Raw genomic sequence first — 12,588 nt, 5'->3', positions numbered from 1 at the left:
TTCTTTCACGAGAAAGAAAAATGACAAAAACAAAATGGAAAAAAAAAGAAAGAAAGAACAAAGTCGAATACATAAATCTAATGTACACAAATAAATGCATATACAAACGTGAACCACGAATATGGTCTTAATGAATGTAATTATTTCAAATAATTATTAATTAAATGTATTGCAATCTGTAAAAGATTGACAATTGTAATTTTGAAAAAAAAAAAGGAAAAAAGAAATGATTAAACATAATAATTAATTACTATACTATAAATAATAGATATACGGAATTACTATATTATATATAATAAAGTAATACAAAATGTCTGTGAGAGTCCAAAAAAAGATGTAACAAAAAAAAAAAAAAAAAAAAAAAAAAAAAGAAAAAAAAACAAGAAAAAAGAATAGAAAAGAGAATAGAAAAAGGAGATAATGAACCTGGTAATTTTGAAATTCAGATTCTCAGCTTTTAACGAGAAGAGCGCGCATACGGTGCAAAGGAATAAGTGGGAAGGCAGGCCGGTGCGTAATGCGCATGCCATATAATAGAGTCGGCTGCTCGGCTGCGGTTTTCAAATTGATTTTCCGCGGTAGTTCTTGATCGATGCTTTACCATTACCCCTTCCCCTCTTCCGGCGTTAGTCTCAAGAGGGTAGTAATTCGATTCCTGGTAGTTGATCGTCGACGAATTCTCGAGCTTACGACTCGAACCACCACAAGAGTTCGATAATTTTTATTTTTTTTTAACTCTCTTCCTTTCTCTCTTTTTATTTCTTTCTTTCTTTATTATTATTATTATTATTATTATTATTATTATTATTATTATTATTTTTTTTTTTTTTTTTTTTTTTTTTTTTTTTTTTTTTAATAACGTTGTTCTTGCAAAGATCGAAATTAATCACAATTTGTTTTTTATTAATTAATAAAAATTGCTAGTAATCGCTTGAATACTTATCGATCGCTAACTAAATAATAAGTATCAAAGTATCGATCATAATTATCTTTCATGTAAGATTAGTATCGCGATATTTCTGTTATTATTCATTAGCGTCTATCATAATCAATAATATTACAGTTTAATCGTCAAACTTTTCGCGTGATATATTTCGACGGATATAATAATTTATCAATGTAATAAATATATTACACGAATCTCTCAATCTCTTTTGGTTCAAAGAAATAAAACAATATTGAAGCTCGAAGCTCGAATCTTTTTTTTCTTTTTCTTTTCTTCACTCGAGGGTTCGTATCGATGGTTTCGCGCAAGCGGCAAAAGGGCGGCATTAATCCGCCATTAATGGCGGGTTCCCACGGCTGTCGGGAATATTAATGACCCACTTACGCCGACAATAATGTGTTTATAGCTGCAATTTACGATCGCGACGAGGACGATGAGAGTACTCGCTCGATCCCACATCGTCGTTCGGTACTCGATATTTTCCTCATTGAATATCATACTTAGCGACGCTTCGAACTGCGATTTACGACGCTTCTTCTTCTTCTTTTCTTCTCCCTTTCTACGGTCCTTCGCGTGCGAGTAAACACGCGCTATGATTAACGTCGATCCTGTAATTGGTAGATTTCTACGTCGAATTCTTTCCTCGTCTTTGATTTTTTCCTTTTCTTTTCTTTGTTTTCTTTTTCTTCTTTTTTTTTTTTTCCCATGAACAATCTCGAATCCGACATATTTTAAATGATCAAAGATTAGTAAGGAAAAAGAAATAAGCTTTTTTTTTGGTTGAATACAAGTTTTTTTTTTTTTTTTTTGGTAAAAATATTAAATAAACTTTATACTGGTTATGTTTTATCTCTTTTCTATCTTATTTAGTTACTCATAAGTATCTTTCGATCTCTATCTCATCAATCATCTCTATGTTTCCAACGTGACTCTAACGTGCTGAATATAAAGTACCCAATTACTAGCGCATTAACATCGCCGCTTTTTTTACGATCATGTTTATAGATAAAATTGGCATAGTATTACACATGTCAATATGTATTTTATACACACACACACACACACACACATGTAGGAAAATATATCTAGAAAATGCGTCTTCCTTGAAATCATCGTCCATCTTCAATTAAGTCGTAACATATTTGTAGATTACGAATAACATATCAATTTTAACAAATTTCAATCCTGACGTTGAATAAAATTTACGTTGCAATGTAATAAAACAAAATTTTTATTAATCGAAATATTAAAGATAAAAAGAGAAAGAGGAAAAAGAAAAGAAAAAAAAAAATTACATTGTTCGATATCAAACGATTAGAAATAGAAAAGACTGCTATTTATTGGGTCAGTATATTTAAACATTTAATCAGTTTTTATAATAAAATTTTATAATAAAATACGTATTATTATAATTGCAAAATAATCCTGACACTTAATTATTTATACTAATCATTTATTTTACAAAATTCTTACCATTGATTAATAAAAATACTAATTAAATAAATAGAAGTGGGAAAGGGGAAAAAGATCTAAGAATTTATTTAATTTGATGAGAGTATGTAATCCGTTTACGAGTATCGAAAGGATCGTCAAAGTTCGGTTTGACGAGTAAATTGCAGGAAGAGTGTATAGTTACGTGTTTATCTAAAAAAAAGAAAAAAAAAAAAAAAAAAAAAAAAAAAAAAAAAATCACATCGTTTGAAGCATAGCATAACCGTTAATATTCGCGATATCTCGAGGTAAGAGCGTGACGATTCGACGGAAGACACGAGCACCGCTATCCCTTCATGTATACGTATATAAACACTAGAAGACTGTGGATAACGAGAGTGTAGGTAGCAATATAAGAGACCCGACGAGCCGCTACTACCTTGCATATATTCCTCTCTCTTTCTTTCGTCTTTACTAGTATATATACCTAGTTCATAGCGTGTAGAAGCAAGGCAAGGTTTACGTGCAACGACAGAACGACGTTCGGTAGCGTTCGAACGACGTCATAATGGCGCCGTGCTTGCTCGAACTTGTTGCGCAATGTTCCTCTCTCTTTCTCTCTCTCTCTCTCTTTTATAGTATAACACGGCTATCCGTAAATCTTTAACAATGAGGTGCTAGATTCATGCTACCGTCTCTCTCTCTCTCACTCTCTCTCTCGCTCTTTCTCTCTCTTGACTTTTAGATCTTTGAACCTAATAGCTTTTATATGTACCAGGAAGAATTTCAAACGTTAGAAAAAGATAAATCAATTTGTTTCTCAAGGAAAAAGTTATATATATTGATTTTCATACTTTTTTCTTTTTTCTTTTTTTTTTTTTAGAAATATTCGAATACGATCACAAAATTAGATATTTGTGCGTATATGTCTTTTTTTGTCTTGTCATTTTTCTTTTTGCATATTAGCAACTTATAGGTGTAAGTAAGTAAGAGTTAACGGGATGATAACTGATTCGATGATGAATACCGTTTAATGTCAATAAACCATCAGAATCATGACACTTATTTACATACATATACATATGTTAATAATAATAATAAAAAAAAAGAAAAAGACATTTTTTTTCCTTTCGATATGAGTTATATACATACGTACATACATACGTATATACATATATACATACATATATACATACATACATACATACATACATACATACATACATATATATATATATAAAGATGTTCGATTATTTACGAGACTGCCAAGCCATTATTTCGCAAGAACGCTATGCTGACAATAATTACAAAGCTGTGGAGGTTGCATTAACGGTACGTTTCGTGCCTGCCGATCCAACCTACAGCGTACGCATCCGATCGAATCCGGTTAACGTCTCTTTTCAGTCTTACCGTTTCTTCGATCGAATAAAAGAAAAAAAAGAAAGAAAGAAAGAAAGAAACAAAAAAACAGATTTGCTCGGTTTCATGATTGAGATATCTTCATTTCTATTACAGTGAGTTGTTCGTTTCAAATCGTCTATCAGCAGACATAATTGATCTATTGACTCAACTATGTTTTAGAATCCTTAGATCTTCTTCATGTATTCTTCTAATCTTCCTCTTCAATCTTTATAATGATTATAATGATTATAAATAATATAACAAAAAGGAAAAAAAAGGAACAATTTTAATTAAGATAGATCGATTAAAGTGTGAAATCAAAGATATAATACATATATCTTTTATTATCATATATCTTTATTTTCTCTTCATTCATCTCTCTCTCTCTCTCTCTCTCTCTCTCTTTCTCTCTCTCTCTCTCTCTGTTTCTCTGTCCCTCTTTATACTATAGATATTTTTCATATGATTCCAGTCTGCAAGTTTGATCTTTATCGCGAAACGAGACACTATTATAAATAATATAAAAGAAAAGAATTTTAAAATTAAGATACCTAGATCGATTGCAACGAAACAAATGCATATCTATATATAGTATCATATATCTACCAATATCATTTCCTTTCTTCATTCATCATTCTCTCTCATCTTTCAACTTTCTTATATCTCTTATTATTTAAAAATTCTTCGATAAGAACACTCATATACACATGCATATATAGAGTGAGAGTGAGAGAAAGAGAGAGAGAGAGAAATGAAGAGAGAGAGCGCGAGGGCGAGAGAGAGCGCGAGAGAGAGAGAGAGATACGTGTGATCGCAAGAAACCGATCGTTCTTCCTCGACGAAAAAAGAAAAATAAGAAAAGAAGAAAGTAAAAAAAGAAAAAAAAACAAAAAGAAAAGAAAAGGATGAGGCTCCGTGAGAGAGATCATAGCTTGCGTCCGGTAGGTAGAGGATCCCCTTTGCTGACCTTAAACCTTGCCGCTCGAGACCTCGGAGATCCTCGAGACACGAGGTGCAGTCACGTAGCGAGGCCTTACGTAACGTTACGCTCCTTATGCGCGTATCTTTTCGTGTTCTCTCTCTCTCTCTCTCTCTCTCTCTCTCTCTCTCTTCTCGAACCGATACTGATAATTAATAGCTTGCATACTTGTTTACGTACTTACGTACGTAATGTAATGTAATGTAATGTAATGTAATGTAATGTAATGTAACGTAATGTAACGTATGTATGCAAACGTGATCTCTAGAGGATTTTTGAGAAAAATTCAAGCTTGTTGCATTACGGACGAAGATCGATCGATTAATCGAATATCATCGAATACTGAGAGAAACGTTAATAATTACCGACGATTCAAACGATTTCATCGGTTCTTATGCTTATCTATGATTTTACCTTTTTATCTGTTATTATTTTTATATTTCATTTTTAAATGACGTCGTACGATTAGACATGATCGATCGATCGATCGATCGAATGATAAGTTAAGAATGATTATCGATCGTCTCGAAATTCTTACAATTTTTATGCTCGTGTTCTTTTTTTTTTTTTTTTTTTTTTTCCATCATCCATCTTTCGTTTGTGCGTTTCATTTCGAAATGACGTCAATACAATTAGAAAATATGAATAAGTATAATGAAAGAAGAAGAAAGAAATTTCTTCGAGAATGTTTTTATTCGTTCGCAAAAAGAAAAAAAAAAAAGGAAAAGAAAAGAAATTAAAGACTATGTGTTCCCATACGAATATATGAGCGTGCATGCAAGAAACATACTTTCCCACGAGAAAAAAAAAGTGTGCTTTCTGATATTAAATATATATCGTAAGGTAGAAGGATCGAGCAAAAGAAGTATAATGATGATGATGATAGTCATAATGATGATAATGTAATGAGAACGGTAGGAAGAGTTTCTTTTTTATACTTGTTTATTATTGTTCTTTCTTTCTCTCTCTCTTTCTTTCTCTCTCTCTCTTCCATTCATTTGTAAACGTTTGTAAATCAAATTATTAACAGTATTGACTTTTGCGTATAGCCTCATTTGGAAAGTCATTTTGTTGAAAAATGAATCCAAGCTTCGATCGATATTGACGCGTGTTCGTTGCGCGCGTGCGCACAAAAAAAGAGGAGAAGTAGGAGGAGGAGGAGGAGGAGGAGAAGGAGGAAGGCAACTAATTACCGGACGTTATCGCAGCTTCTCGGGATTTAATACGAGGATGCACGTGCGATGGAAACTCCTCTATACTTGGCAAGAGATGCACGCCAATAATCTCTCTCCCTCTCTCTCACTCTCTCGCTCTAGTCGAGCTCTGTTGGATGCCGATAAGTTTTTCGATCGGTTGGAGTAAATGGGAAACTCGTGTTACCTCGAACCACGATGGACGTGTACGCGTCGTCTTGGAAAAGTTATCGCTTTCGCGTGTGAAAGAGTCAGTGAATATGTATGTGTGCGTGAAAGAAAGAGAGAGAGAGAGAGAGAGAGAGAGAGAGAGAGAAAGAGAGAGAGAGAGAGAGAGAGAGAGAGGGTGGTATCTAGGCTCTTATATTGTATGTGGCACGAATTATTTCGACGAACGGATACTTTCGATAGGTCGCATCTATCCTCAGGATTTCTTACAAGTTCGTGGAGATAAAATGAAAAGAAAATGATCGTGACGACGAATATCTTTTTTTTCTTTCTTTTTATATTTAGTTCTTTTTCGAGGTATTAAATATGGACGATTTAAAAGGAAATGTAGATCGTAATTTTTTTATTATCTCTGATTTCTAGGTCATTTTCATGGTTATATATATATATATATATATATATATCGTTATATATATATATATATAAAAGATATATATATATATATATATATATATCGTTATATATATATATATATAAAAGATATATATATATATATATATATAATATTATATATATTATTTATATATATATATATATATATATATATATATATATATAAAAGAGAGAGAGAGAGAGAGAGAGAGAGAGAAAAGTTGAAGATAACTTTTTCTTCGTCTTGTTCGAGAGTGACAGCTCTCGAGTAAAGTATGTCACTTGCACTTGCCATATTCAACTAGTCAGAGAAACTTGCATGGGGTTTGCCGATTCGAGCGAATTGGGTCGTCGACGAAGACAAGGACGAAGACGAAAACTACAACTATGACTACAACTACGACGATAACGACTACATCGAATGGTATTTATCGATCGAAGATAGAAATTTTCTCTTCTCGTCTTTGTAAGCGAAGTTACGTCGCGAAACGAGATATAGCAGTCTTTGTAGCCGGAGGCAAGGTAATTTCTAAGGGAAAATATATCGAGAAGGATGTTCATGAGAATCCACGTCTCGTATCTTATAGGATGCAAGTTATAGACATTCATGTGTCTATACATACATAAGTATATATATAGTATGCATAAGTATAAGGCCACCACTCAAAATTTGTTTGTACATTTTAATCTAGAGTAACACGCGTAAACACGTGCGTATCACGTGTCGTCTACTACAATACATACATAAGTATGTTTGTGTCTGCGTGTGTGTGTATATATATATATACAGATACATATATGTGTATAATATAATATATACATGTGCACGTACGTATCTTTTAAAAGTATCAGCCGGACTTTAAACACGTGCTTCAGTAACCTCCAACGACTTCTTATAAAGTATAATGACTAAATAATCTAATAACAATGGGAATAATGTGTATACCAATAGTAATAACACGCATATGAAAGTCATTATAATAATAAAACTGATAACGAAAATTATTCTATTATTTCTTTAATTACTTAAAAGGGCCTCAAAGTTATCTAGACTCTTTTATGATTATCTTCGAGTCCTTTTTTTAACTCTCTCTTTTCACCCTCGTCTTGTTTATTAATAGATCATGCTTTTGGCAATCTGCCTATCGTTTCCTTTCATTCATGTTTCTGTCGGATGCGTCGGTAAGGGCGAAAATAAACGAACGAACGGCTACTAATTTTCACTACGAGAGACGATCACATCCATCTTTTCCTTCAGCTTTGTTTATTTATTTATCTTCTTTCGATAAATCGATCAATTTTGTAAAATTTTGCTCTCTCATTCTTCGTAAATCTTTCTTTCTTTTTTCTTTTATCTTGCTTTTTCTTCAATACTCCATATATTTTGTTTTATTATATCATCTGTATAATATGTAGTGTGAAATTCAAATTTTTCTTCGTTCTTTTTTTCTTTCTTTCTTATATTATTTTTTACTTCGATCACATGCTCAGAAAGGAGATCGAAAGCGATCGTGACGTAAGAGGACACGCTCGGCCATGCGAAAAGACACGAATAATCAGTGGCGAGGATTAGACTGGCTGCTTTTGAAAGGTTTTGCCTTGTCTGTTCATGGATTTTATAATCTTCGTTGTAAGTATATTTTTTCAGAAGATGGAAGAAAAAACATTATATGATGTAATAATATCTAGTAAAAACATTTGCCGTATTAATAAATACATTTTTACGAATATTGAAATCATGTGTGTGTGTATAAAATATAAAGCCAGTCTTCAGGACTGATTATTATGTAAAAAAAACTGTCTTATATATCAAAATAAATTTTTGATTTTTGAATTATACCGTCAATTTTTTATTGTTAATTTCCTTTTACGAGACAAGAGAGAACATTTTCGCACGAATGATTTCGAAGTTCGTTTGGTTAACCGGAAAAGAAGTCTAACATTACATGGATTTGTGTCGTAATATAGAGCACAGAGAAAATACGAGGTCCCGCGTGACCAGTAGCTGGATTAAATCGAACATTCGAGGATTTTACTAATCGATTTTAGAACACTACGTTAGACTTTTACGTGTCTACATAATATGTATATATACATATGAGTACGTATGTACATATGTAGGTAGATATATGCCCACGCGTATTGAAACGCGATGTGTATGTATGTGTATACATATATACACGTATATATACATATATATATATCTGTAACCGGCTATCTTATACCGCGGTACAAACTGTTGCGAATTTAATTACTTCTCGTCCTACTACTTACATATATGCATGTAATGTTCTATCCAACTTTCAGTTGAATGAAAACTTTGAAAACGAGATATATGAAGTTGCTTGAAAAATTAATTTGAACATTATGATATTTTGTAGAATAAAAATATCTTGTTAATTCGAGTAAATAATTTTACTATGTTACCTTGACAATATCTGAATAAATATGTTTTTATCGTAGATCTATTATATTTGTATAATGTGATTATCTATGTTCTAAAATGATTTAAATATACACCTACACCCAGACACAGAGAATATATAAAAGTAAATGAAACGAATTTTTTTTAAATCTGTTATTAAAAAAAAGTAATAATAATAAAAGGAGATAACAGCGAAGTTCCTATTTTCTAATTAGTCACGTTAAATAAAAGAATTAAATAGGAGATATAAAAGTGTGATAAAAAAAATGCAGTATGCATAATTAATAAGAATAAATGGTACGAAAAGAAATGAATACGAATTTACGCAATACAGATAAAAAGAAAAAGACGCAATAATATATCAGAGAAACAAGAGACACGAGAGAGAATTTCAACGCGAGAGATATAATAGTTCTCGAGAGAGAAGCGAAGATCGTGGCGGCGATCGTTTTACATCGAGCATGTAACCGAATAAGAACGGAGATCGTATGCGCGATCGACTAAGAACAACGTATTCAAGTATACCGATAAGATCGATAAGTCGTAATTAAAGTTTCTTAATTAATCACGGAGAACAGAGATACGGTTAGCTTTTACCGTCTTGACTTTTCATATTAGGCACGTGGCACGTTGTATTTAAAAATTTCTTCCCGTCGTCAATTTTAAACCGGAAATATGAGCCATATTTTAATTTAAATCATTCGATTTCGATTGGGCACAAAATGTCAGACACGTAAGAAGAATTTTGATGATTATTAATTTAAAAATTTACCGTATTACTCTTTCAAACAAATACTTTTGACTTGTTCGTTTTTCGATATGATTTATTTACAAATTCGACATAATGGAATAAATATTAATCTACTCAATTATGAGACTCATATGACAATGAATAAAATCGATGATGACAAAATAAGAACATAAATGCAACGTAAATATAACTTTTGCATCAGAATACATTATTTCTTAATTACGTTACATCAAACGGAATAAACAATATTAATAAATACATTCGCTTATATTAGAGTTACTTGATAAAAGAACAATAATTATTTTTAAATTAAAAAAGGTTTAACATGATACACGTGAGTGACAGACGATGAGAATTTGCGAACATATCTCATTAACACATTTCCTTTCTTTTTCTCTCTCTCTCCCTTCCTCCCTCTCTCTTTCTCTTTCTTTCTCTCTTTTGTAATCGTTACACGTGACACGTGTGCTCGATGTTAAACAGAATAAAGAATGAGAAACATGGTAAGACGACAAAACGAAGAGACTAAAAGGGGAACGACAAAGACAAAGAAGGAAAGAGAGATAAATAGATAAGAGAGAAGAAAGATCAAGGATAGAAATGACGGAGAAACGTTCGACGGGAACAAGTATCGCGGTTGTTTGCACTTCTCGCGAGAAGAGGTTATTAGATGCGAAACGTCGTGTCGTAATAAATGCCCGGTGCATAAATACACTAGCTGTGTACGACGACTACGCAAAAGAGCATCTCTCTTTCTCTCTCTTTATCTTTATGTCTATGTCTCTCTCTCTCTCTCTCTCTCTCTCTCTTCCTCTCTCTTCCTCCATCCCTCGCACGAAGGCCGTTTCCATGTCATCTGAATTCCTGTGGTGCAATGAGCCCATCTTCTTCGCGTTTATATGTTGGTGTAATATATATCTACGCCTTCGAACTCGCACTTGACCCCTGCAACATTTTCTCTTCCTTCTTCTCTGTCTATCTGTGTATTTATTTCTCTATTTCTCTCTCTCTCTCTCTGGGTATTTCAAGAAAGAAATTGTTAATTGGTGGAATCTCGATCAGATATAATTATTAGAAGATATAATCGATAATTACTCGATTTATCTCGCTTTCTATCTATTTCTTCTTCTTTCTTTCTTTCTTTAGTATTTTATTTTAACCTAGTTTTCTTCTGATCTGTGCGCGCATGCGTAACACACATTTTATTGGAATATTCCTAATAGATAAGATCCTAGTATTTTTATGCGTAACATAAATAATATTTGTAATTTTGTTTGAAAATAAAATTCCGAAATTGTTCTCATTTGGTGAAACGACCATTAAACGATTTAATTACGATAATATAGAGATTCAAACGATCGGTAATCGTTAATCGAAAAGTTATTTTTGGCTAATTAAGTATCTACGGATTTAATAGCGTTTAATTAAAATGTAATTTGTACATCGTATTATCGTCTTGAGTTCGTTCATTTTAACGAACAATCGTTATTTTCAAAAGGTACTTTTCAAAAGGTACTTTCCAAAAAATGAAAATTACATTGAAAATAATGTACAAAGGACATTCTATTGTTTTAAAATATATGTATCTCATGTTTTCTTGATCCGTTCGGTTCCGCTCTGATTCAATGAGACGGCGAAAACTTTATTCTTTTTCTCTCTCTCTCTTCCTCCTTCTCTCTCGTTCTTTTTCTTTTTTCCTTTTCTTTCGTGCAACAAGTATTTACAATATATTATTATGCGTCTACATGGTAGCATTATACCGACAAAGCACGACTAGTATCGCCGAGCTTGATCACGCGCGTGGACAATTAACGCCATGCCGTAATTATGTCGACAGTAGAAAAAGAATAAGAGAGAAGGAGGGAAAGAGACAGAGAGGGAGAGAGAGAGAGAGAGAGAGAGAAACTTTCGAAATCTCTTTTACCGCAAGTACCACATACGACAATGATTACTCAATTACTCCTGTCGATAAATGAAAGATAAGCGTGGTCGGTTACATTTTCTATTCTTTTTCATCTTTTTATATGTAAAAAAAAAAGAAAAAAAAATAATAATAAAAAAAATGATTTAGAATAAATTCTTCTTTCTCTTTTTTTTTCTTTTTGCTCTTTAAAAATAAATGATCGAAAATATAACTGCATTTTCTTCTTCTTGTAACGTGTAATCACAATATTATATACGAAATCTTCGTGAAAATCTTGATGAAAGATAGAAATATCATGATTTCTGTTGTGTTCGGAATGTTTCTAACGACGATGAACTCGTGAGAGTCAGACATGGTGTAACTTAGTAACTCAACGAGTTAGCAAGTTTCAAGAATGGCTTGCAAGTTGACGAGGACAATGATGACAACGACGACACTTAATATATATATATATATATATATATATATATATATATATATATATATATATACATATATATACACATTCATTCGTTCTTTTCGCAGAATTCTTCCTTGGCTCGTCATCGTAACGTTTTCACGAGAGACAGGATGTCGTTGTCTCTCTTCTTACTTCTGACCCCGTACTACCTTCCAGTTTCTATTGTCAAGACGCTTGAGAAGAGACAAGGAGAACGGAACGATCCGTTTTCTACCGGATTATGCAACCTTCCATTGTCGGCTTTTGCCTTCTCGCGAACACCTTACGCTCTTAGAACACGACGAAAGGAAAATATCTGCCTTATAATGCGATGATATCATTCGTTCGTAATGTTTTCCTCGAGACAGACTTGTTTCACGTGAAATTAATTACTTTTTTATCCTTTTTCTTTTTCTTTTTTTTTTTTTTTTTTTTTTTTTTTTTTTTTTTTTTTTTATAAATCTTCTGTCAAGTATTATATGCATATATGTCGTTTCTG

The 12,588-nt window shown here is 32.3% G+C and overlaps 2 protein-coding genes across 9 annotated transcripts in view; one reads left to right on the top strand and one right to left on the bottom strand.

Moving 5' to 3' along the window:
* Window positions 1–12,588, bottom strand: part of smash (smallish) — a 90,396-nt gene that overhangs the window by 23,411 nt on the left and 54,397 nt on the right. The gene's annotated exons all lie outside the window — the stretch shown is intronic.
* The window catches only part of LOC118448186 (uncharacterized), a 51,661-nt gene that overhangs the window by 34,944 nt on the left and 4,129 nt on the right, over window positions 1–12,588 (top strand). The gene's annotated exons all lie outside the window — the stretch shown is intronic.

The sequence above is a fragment of the Vespa mandarinia genome, chromosome 5 (genome assembly GCF_050613455.1).
Source record: "Vespa mandarinia isolate Hongniang chromosome 5, ASM5061345v1, whole genome shotgun sequence".
NCBI lineage: Eukaryota > Metazoa > Arthropoda > Insecta > Hymenoptera > Vespidae > Vespa > Vespa mandarinia.
This window is presented reverse-complemented; position numbering and strand designations above follow the sequence as displayed.